The sequence below is a fragment of the Bombina bombina genome, chromosome 4 (assembly GCF_027579735.1).
Source record: "Bombina bombina isolate aBomBom1 chromosome 4, aBomBom1.pri, whole genome shotgun sequence".
Taxonomy (NCBI): Eukaryota; Metazoa; Chordata; class Amphibia; order Anura; family Bombinatoridae; genus Bombina; species Bombina bombina.
In genome coordinates this window covers 195,602,308-195,611,219 of record NC_069502.1, presented here as the reverse complement: position 1 = coordinate 195,611,219, position 8,912 = coordinate 195,602,308, and the positions used below count along the sequence as shown (strand labels likewise).

The window sequence follows — 8,912 nt, the reverse complement described above, 5'->3', positions numbered from 1 at the left end:
ATCCGGGCAGAAGAGGTCCTCCAAACGGCAGAAATCTTCATCCAGACAGCATCTTCTATCTTCATCCATGCGGAGCGGGTCCATCTTCAATCCAGCCGACGCGGAGCATCCTCTTCAAACGAAGTCCAAGCGAAGAATGAAGGTTCCTTTAAATGATGTCATCCAAGATGGCGTCCCTTGAATTGATAGGATTCTGTCAGCCAATCGGAATTAAGGTAGGAAAAATCCTATTGGCTGATGCAAATGAGCCAATAGGATTGAGGTTGCATTCTATTGGCTGTTCCAATCAGCCAATAGAATGCAAGCTCAATCCTATTGGCTGATTGGATCAGCCAATAGGATTTTTTCTACCTTAATTCCGATTGGCTGATAGAATCCTATCAGCCAATTGGAATTCAAGGGACGCCATCTTGGATGACGTCATTTAAAGGAACCTTCATTCTTCGCTTGGACTTCGTTTGAAGAGGATGCTCCGCGTCGGCTGGATTGAAGATGGACCCACTCCGGATGGATGAAGATAGAAGATGCCGTCTGGATGAAGACTTCTGCCGCTTGGAAGACCTCTTCTGCCCGGATCGGATGAAGACTTCTGCCCCTCTGGAGGTCCACTTGTGCCCGGCTGGGTGAAGACGGCTCAAGGTAGGGTGATCTTCAAGGGGGTAGTGTTAGGTTTTTTTAAGGGAGGATTGGGTGGGTTTTAGAGTAGGGTTTGGTGGGTGGGTGGTGGGTTGTAATGTTGGGGGAGGGTATTGTATTTTTTTTTACAGGTAATAGAGCTGATTACTTTGGGGCAATGCCCAGCAAAAGGCCCTTTTAAGGGCTATTTGTAATTTAGTATAGGGTAGGAATTTTTTTTATTTTGCGAGGCTTTTTTATTTTATTAGGGGGATTAGAGTAGGCGTAATTAGTTTAAAAATCTTGTAATTATTTTTTATTTTCTGTAATTTAGTGTTTTTTTTTCTTCGTACTTTAGTTTATTTAATTTAATTGTAGTTAATTATAGTTAGTTTAGGTAATTTATTTAATGATAGTGTAGTGTTAGGTGTAATTGTAATTTAGGGTAGGATTTATTTTACAGATACATTTGTATTTATTTTAGCTAGGTAGTTATTAAATAGTTAATAACTATTTAATAACTATTGTACCTAGTTAAAATAAATACAAAGTTGCCTGTAAAATAAAAATAAATCCTAAGCTAGCTACAATGTAACTATTAGTTATATTGTAGCTAGCTTAGGGTTTATTATATAGGTAAGTATTTAGTTTTAAATAGAAATAATTTATTTAATTGTAGTTATATTATTTAGATTTATTTAAATTATATTTAAATTGGGGTGTTAGGGTTAGGGTAAGACTTAGGTTTAGGGGTTAATAACATTTATTATAGTGGACGACGTTGGCGGCAGCAGATTAGGGGTTAATAAGTGTAGGTAGGTTGCGGCAATGTTGGGGGGGCATATTAGGGGTTAATAAATATAAAGTAGGGTTCGGCGATGTTGGGGGCAGCAGATTAGGTGTTCATAGGTATAATGTAGGTGGCGGCAGTGTCCAGAGCGGCAGAGTAGGGGTTAATAATAAAATGCAGGTGGCAGCGATGTCGGGGGCGGCAGATTAGGGGTTAATAAGTGTAAGATTAGGGGTGTTTAGACTCGGGGTTCATGTTAGGGTGTTAGGTGTAGACATAAAATTCCTTTCCCCATAGGAATCAATGGGGCTGTGTTAGGAGCTTAACAGTGCTTTTTTGCAGGTGTTAGCTTTTTTTCAGCCGGCTCAGCCCTATTGTTTCCTATGGGGAAATCGTGCACAAGGACATTTAGCCAGCTCACCGCTACCGTAAGCAGCGCTGGTATTACAGTGAGATGTGGAGCTAAATTTTGCTCTCCGCTCACTTTTTTGAGGCTAACGCTGGGTTTGTAAAAACCTGTAATACCAGCGTTGTCTTAAGGGAGCGTTGAAAAAAAAAAATGCTTGTTAGCAACGCACCCCTGTTACCGCAAAACTCGTAATCACGGTGTATGAAAATAAAAAAGCCCCCCCCCAAATAAAAACACCCCCTAATCTAATAAACTACCAGTATCCCTTAAAAGGGCTTTTTGCAGGGCATTGCCCCGAGATAATCAGCTCTTTTTCCAAAAAAATACACAACCCCCCCAACAGTAAAACCCCCCACTCATCAAACCCCCCCAAATAAAATAACCTAACACTAAAAACCCTAAACTACACATTGCCCTGAAAAGGGCATTTTTTGGGCATTGCCCTTAAAAGGGCATTCCGCTCTTTTTTTGCTCACCCTATCTAAATAAAATAACCCCCCCCAAAAAAAACCTTAAAAAACCCTAAGTCTAACCCCCAGGTGGTCCTCACCTGTCCTGAAGTCCGGCAGAGAAGGTCCTGTTCCAGGCGGTGAAGTCTTCTTCCAAGCGGCGACTTCTTCTTTCAGGAACCAGCCGGCGCGGAGCGGAGGGCGGAGTTGAAGACCGGCGACCCTGGAACATGGAGGATCCTCTTCATACGATCTTCGCCGTACACTGAATAGGAATTCAAGCTACGCGATTAAAAATGGCATCCCTTGAATTCCTATTGGCTGATGTGAGCCTTCAAATTCAAATCTGCCAATCGGATGAGAGCTACTGAAATCCTATTGGCTGTTCAAATCAGCCAATAGGATAAGAGCTACTAAAATTCTATTGGCTGATTTGAATAGCCAATAGAATTTCAGTAGCTCTCATCCGATTGGCTGATTTGAATTTTGAACTGCCGGCGGGGTTTATGTAATACCCCGATGTGCAAGGTGAAATTATGGGCGGCGCGGGTTTCTGCATTTACGCTGAAACCTGGGCCGTATATTGGATCGGGCCCTGGATTTCCCAAACCATGCCTTCAATCAATGAATGGAAATCCCAAGTAACCCAACTCCTACAATTGGAAAGATTCCGCTTTCTGAGAGAGAACAGAGCCAAGATCCATGAATACATGTTTGATAAATGGAACTCTGCAACACCCTGAAACTACAGTACATAGGCGTAGTTTTACACACCTTGCCACTCATAAATTACTCCTATATGACAAGTCACCCCCCCCCACTTCTATTACCATCTAATATTTACCTGTTATTATCATCATAGTTCTTATATGAGGTATAGTTTCTAACATTGACTTTTAATATTGTAAAATTGATACATGACAATAAAGAATAATTAAAACCAAAAAAAAATAATAAAAAAAATAACACCCTACAAGGGATTGGTATAAAAACATTTGAAAAAGAAAAATAAGGTAGCACTGTCTGAGACTCTGGCTATTAAGACATTAACAATGTGTCAGTGCATAATAATACAATAAAGCACAGGATCGTTACTTCAACAAATTATCATATTCAAGCAAAATCAGAGGCCCATTGTAAGACATCCACTGGGTAGGAAAAGATCCCTAACAATCTACTGACTATGCTTTCGTGATCCCCACAAATGTGGGATGTAGGTTGGGCTTAACCGACTATCTCTCAGTAGACGGCTGCTTACAATTATTGTAAAAATAGTCTGGGCTTGTTAATGCTGAGAACTGATACACCAATATTGCGATCATGACTGCAAAATCAAATATTAGTTCAAATAATCCAGAGTACTCACGGACAGGCGAACGCTGGTGTTGGGCTAGAGCACATGAAGAATTGCTAATCTCAAAGTGCGTTTTTTAAATATAATTTAATATAATAAAAATTTTTTAATTTTAAATATTTTAAAATATAGCACAGGTTGAATTCCATTTACTAACAAACTTTTTACTTTCAACTTGTAATACGAGGGCCTGTTTCTCTAAAGTTCTCTGGGTTTGTGAGATTTTATAAGAAATCTTGCTGGTGCTATGAAGCCCATGCCCTAATTCTATAAAGGTAGTTTTTACCTTATAAACAGCGTTTGTCGCAGGGGTGGTTTTTTTTGTTTGTTTTTTTTAAACCGCGCACGCAGTCCCCACTACCATAAATTGTGCAGTCGAGTTTCCCGCATGTGGGGAAATCACAGAGGTCAGCGGGCTCGGGGTGCAATGAACCAGCCTCGCCCTGCGAGAGCCACCTTAGTGATCATGGCTAAGACTCCTCTGCTAGGTAAGTATGTCGCAGGGGTGTTTTTAAGTATGTGAAGGTGATACATACATTACAATAGTAATCACAAAAAAACATAATTTAAAAATTCAATAAAACGGAAAAAAACTAAATATTAAAATAAAATTATTCTGCTAAAAACTTCTCAATTTCTGTCATATTCTATAAACTTTTCCCCCTGCATATATCGCTGTTTTGTCTCGCAAACTGAATGATAGTTATATTGTGTGAAAATATCCAAAACACTTATTACCCTAATAGAAAAACACATGTATATGAAAATAGAAGCAACCATAGGATACTATACACCAAAAGCAAAGTAATCTGATTTGTATTGACTGCAATATTTAATTCTTATAGTGCACCCCCTGCTTCCTGCTAACTTTCCTCTCCCCGGCGAAGCTTCCCTTTCCAGCGAACACTATTACTTTGTATGGGAAACACTTTGCCACTCACAGGAACAGCTCCTTTTTTAATAGAATTCCCTGAGGGCAGCCTCTGCGAGTGTTGGCATGGAAAACCATGTCTGTTTTTTTATAATCAGGCCTTAAAACTAAACCCTTTATAGAAATAAAATAAGCTCTGCATAAAGTTGGTTACCTAATCTATCTATCTATCCTATCTATCTATCTATCTATCTATCTATCTATCTATCTATCTATCTATCTATCTATATATATATATATATATATATATATATATATATATATATATATATATAAAAGAAGTCCTGACTGACTGAACATGAAATTTGGAAGGTACGTTGTTTTTATGACGTAGGCACCCACTAAAGAAGGCTTTTTTTAAATTACTTCCCTAATGGGGTGAAAAAGGGGGGTGAATTTTTTTTATGAGGATACCTAAATCACAAAACAAAAAAAGATGTTACATTTGCCTATCCAAATGCCCTTTTCAGGGCAATGGTTAGCTTAGGTTTATTTAGATAGCTTTTGCTTTTTATTTGGGGGGGTTTGGTTGTGTGGGTGGTGGGTTTTACTGTTGGGGTGTTTGTATTTTTTCTTTACAGGTAAAAGAGCTGATTTCTTTGGGGCAATGCCCCACAAAAGGCAATTATAAGGGCCATTGGCAGTTTAGTGTAGGCTATGGTTTTATTTTTATTTGGGGGGGGGGGCTTTTTTATTTTGATAGGGCTATTAGATTAGGAGTAATTCTTTTTTTATTTTTGATAGTTTCGTTTTTTATTTTGTGTAATTTTGTGTTTATTTTTTTTTGTCATTTAGATAAATGTATTGTATTAATTTATTTTATTGTAATGTTAGGTTTTAGTGTAAGGTAGGTTAGGTTTTATTTCACAGGTAACTTTGTATTTATTTTAGCTAGGTAGTTAGCAAATAGTTAATAACTATTTACTAACTAGTCTACCTAGTTAAAATAAATACAAACTTACCTGTGAAATAAAAATAAAACCTAAGATAGATACAATACAACTATTAGTTATATTGTAGCTAGCTTAGGTTTTATTTTACAGGTAAGTATTTAGTTTTAAATAGGAATTATTTAGATAATAATTGTAAGTTTTATTTAGATTTATTTTAATTATATTTAAGTTAGGGGATGTTAGGGTTAGGGTTACGTTAGTGTTAGGTTTAGGGGTTAATAGGTTTATTATAGCGGGGGTGTGGGTGGACGGCAGATTAGGGGTTAATAATATTTAAATAGTGTTTGCGATGTGGGACGGCAGCGTTTTAGGGGTTAATAGGTTTATTATAGTGGCAATGATGTCGGGAAGCGGCAGAATAGGGGTTAATACATTTTTTCAGTGGCGGCGATGTCCGGAGCAAAATATCACAGTAGTTTAGCAAACACTGCAATAGTATTTGGTGCACGCTATAGCTGGGCACTGCACAACCCAGCAAACGTATCCAAAATATAAAACAGAATAGCAGCACTCCAATGGATAATTACCAAAATGTATTTATAGCCAAGAGCACAAAAAGACAGTTGTCTTTTTGTGCTCTTGGCTATAAATAAAATTTGGTAATTATCCATTGGAGTACTGCTATTCTGTTTTATATTTTGGCGATGTCCGGAGCGACAGATTAGGGTTTAATAATTTTATTATAGTATTTGCGATGTGGGAGGGCCTCGGTTTAGGGGTTAATAGGTAGTTTATGGGTGTTAATGCACTTTTTAACATTTGAGTTATGAGTTTTATGGTACAGCTTTGTAGCGTAACACTCATAACTGCTGGCTTTAGATGGCGGTACAAATCTTGTCATTTTAGGCTGTACCGCTCACTTTTTGGCCTCACAGCAAAACTTGTAATACCGGCGCTATGTCAGTCCTATTGAAAAAGGACTTTTCTTAAAGTGCGGTACTGACGTTGCATGACGGCCAAAAAAGTGTGCGGTACACCTATACCTCCAAGATTTGTAATAGCGGCGTTAGGGAAAAAGCATCGTTATGGGCCATAACGATGCTTTTTCACTCATAACGCCAAACTCGTAATCTAGCTGAATATTAATACTTTTTTCACATTTGACAGTTGAGTCGTAATATATAATTACAATTTAATATTAAAGTAATTGTAAACAGAATAATAATAACATATTTTTGATGTGCCGGACAGACACCCCTCCCACAACTTAGCTGATTTGTGCCCATGTACAAGAAACACTGAGAATTAACAAAAACTCACAAAGTTCATGTCAGCTAGAGTGCAACCTGAACGGGCACACACGTGAGGGCACATGTCTTTGCGAGTGGTTCGCGTTTTCTCTATTTTTTACAAATCACAAAATTTATGTGAGCGAAGCCACAGGCAACAGCTAGTTATCAATATAGAGCATGAACTGATGCAACAAAAAATGTATTACTGTAAAAGCGACTTCTTGACACAAATGTAGTAGTATATTTCATTGTGTCCCAAGTATGCCGACTTCTTCAGGACTCAAAGCTTCCATATTTGTGTTATTGAGATTCAACATATGTATTATGTTTATATATATATATATATATATATATATATACACAGTATATATACAGTGTGTGTATATATATATATATATATATATGTATATATACAGTATATATACAGTGTGTGTGTATATATATATATATATATATATATATATATATATATATATATATATATATATATATATATATATATATATATATATATATGAACAAAAGAGAACTTGCACTCACTGGACTTTTATCAAAATATTTTTTACTTAGCAAAGATAATTAGTGACGTTTCGAGGACAGTGTGTCCCCTTCCTCAGACCTCAGACACACTGTCCTCAAAACGTCACTAATTATCTTTGCTAAGTAAAAAATATTTAGATAAAAGTCCAGTGAGTGCAAGTTCTCTTTTGTTCTTGTATACCTAATTACACTAGCACCCTGGCAGTTGGAAATAAGTGAGAGTGCACATCTCTGCTAGCTATATATATATATATATATGTATATATCTGTCATCATTTCTTTTAGTACTTTTTGCTATTGACACAATCTTGTAATTTAAAGTGAAATACATGACCGTTATCCTAAGTACATTTTGTCGCGCCGCTCTAGCCGTTGCTAGGGGCGTGGCATCTCCTTCGCTGCTCATTGCCAGGGGTTGGACCGGACCGGCTCCCCTCTTCCTGATGCCGGACCGGACGCCTGACGCAAATCCTGTGCCTATGTAAGTGTCAGCACAACGATCTATCACTGCCTAAGTATAGGTGTTACCTTGTGTGCTCCTGGGTGTAATAGATCGTTGTTTTCATTTAAAGTCTACTCATGTTTGATCCGTGCCTGTCTGACTACTCTACCTGGTTTAACCCTTAAATTACTGGATTGATATACTGCTGCTGAACCCTGCCTGCTTGACTACTCTGCTTAGTAAACCCTGTTGTTCTGGATTGCCTATTTGTTGCCGAACCCTGCCTGCCTGACCTTTCTAGTGGTGTGCCTTTGGACTGCTTTACTGTTGCCAAATCCTGCCTGCCTGACCATTCTATTGGTGTGCCCTTGGACTGCTTTTCTGTTGCTAAACCGTGCCTGCCAGACCATTCTAATGATTTGTCCTTGGACTGCTTTTCTGTTGCCAAACCCTGCCTGACCATTCTAGTGGTTTGCCCTTGGACTGCTTTGTCGTTGCCACTGGGGACTGTCCAGCCTGTGGTGAGTGCCGCCTTCCTCTTCTTACTAACTTTCTCTGCTCTGGGTTGTTACCTATCATTCCGGGATAACAAGACTACTGGACGAGTTTGGTCTGATAGAGGAATATCCTATGAGCCTTACACATTTATACCAAATACTAGGTTTTTTTCCTAAGTACATTGAAACAACACAGAAAACTCAGGAAATCTCGTTCGTCAGCTCTTAATAACATTGTATGAAAGAAAAAAAGTATCAATGTAGTGGACTGACTCAAAAATGGTTTAAATATATATACTTTAAGTGTGCAGCTGTCTGTGAGCACCCAGGGCTGTTAGTTGTGCAGGGTCATGGGACTCAGTCCGGTTTAAGGGTACATTCCATTTCCATGTTTTGGATGTGTCTAGGGATATTAGAAAGGGCCTGTGTCATCCTTGTTTGTATGTCAGTGTGTTTTGTTTAAGGCATGCATTTTATGGCTGTAGGTTATGGTAGGGACCCAGGGAGGAAGTGTAATGGTTCTGTTTCAATAAACTTTTGACAGTGTATCACAATCTGTAGTTACTTGCTAGTGTTCACATATAACCTTTTATAACAAGATAAGTGTTTGTGTCACAATTCCAACCCTGCTTAGTAGGTAATTTCCCAGGTTGATAATGTGACTTACTATGGCCGAGATGCTATCAGCTGTAATCCGGAG

General features: G+C 38.2%; 1 non-coding gene across 1 annotated transcript; it reads right to left on the bottom strand.

Annotated features, from left to right (window-relative positions):
• Positions 1 to 3,950: 3,950 nt before the first annotated feature.
• LOC128658501 (U1 spliceosomal RNA) lies at positions 3,951 to 4,113 on the bottom strand. The gene has a single exon (XR_008402193.1). It is a non-coding gene; the product is annotated as a U1 spliceosomal RNA (small nuclear RNA).
• Positions 4,114 to 8,912: the final 4,799 nt, after the last annotated feature.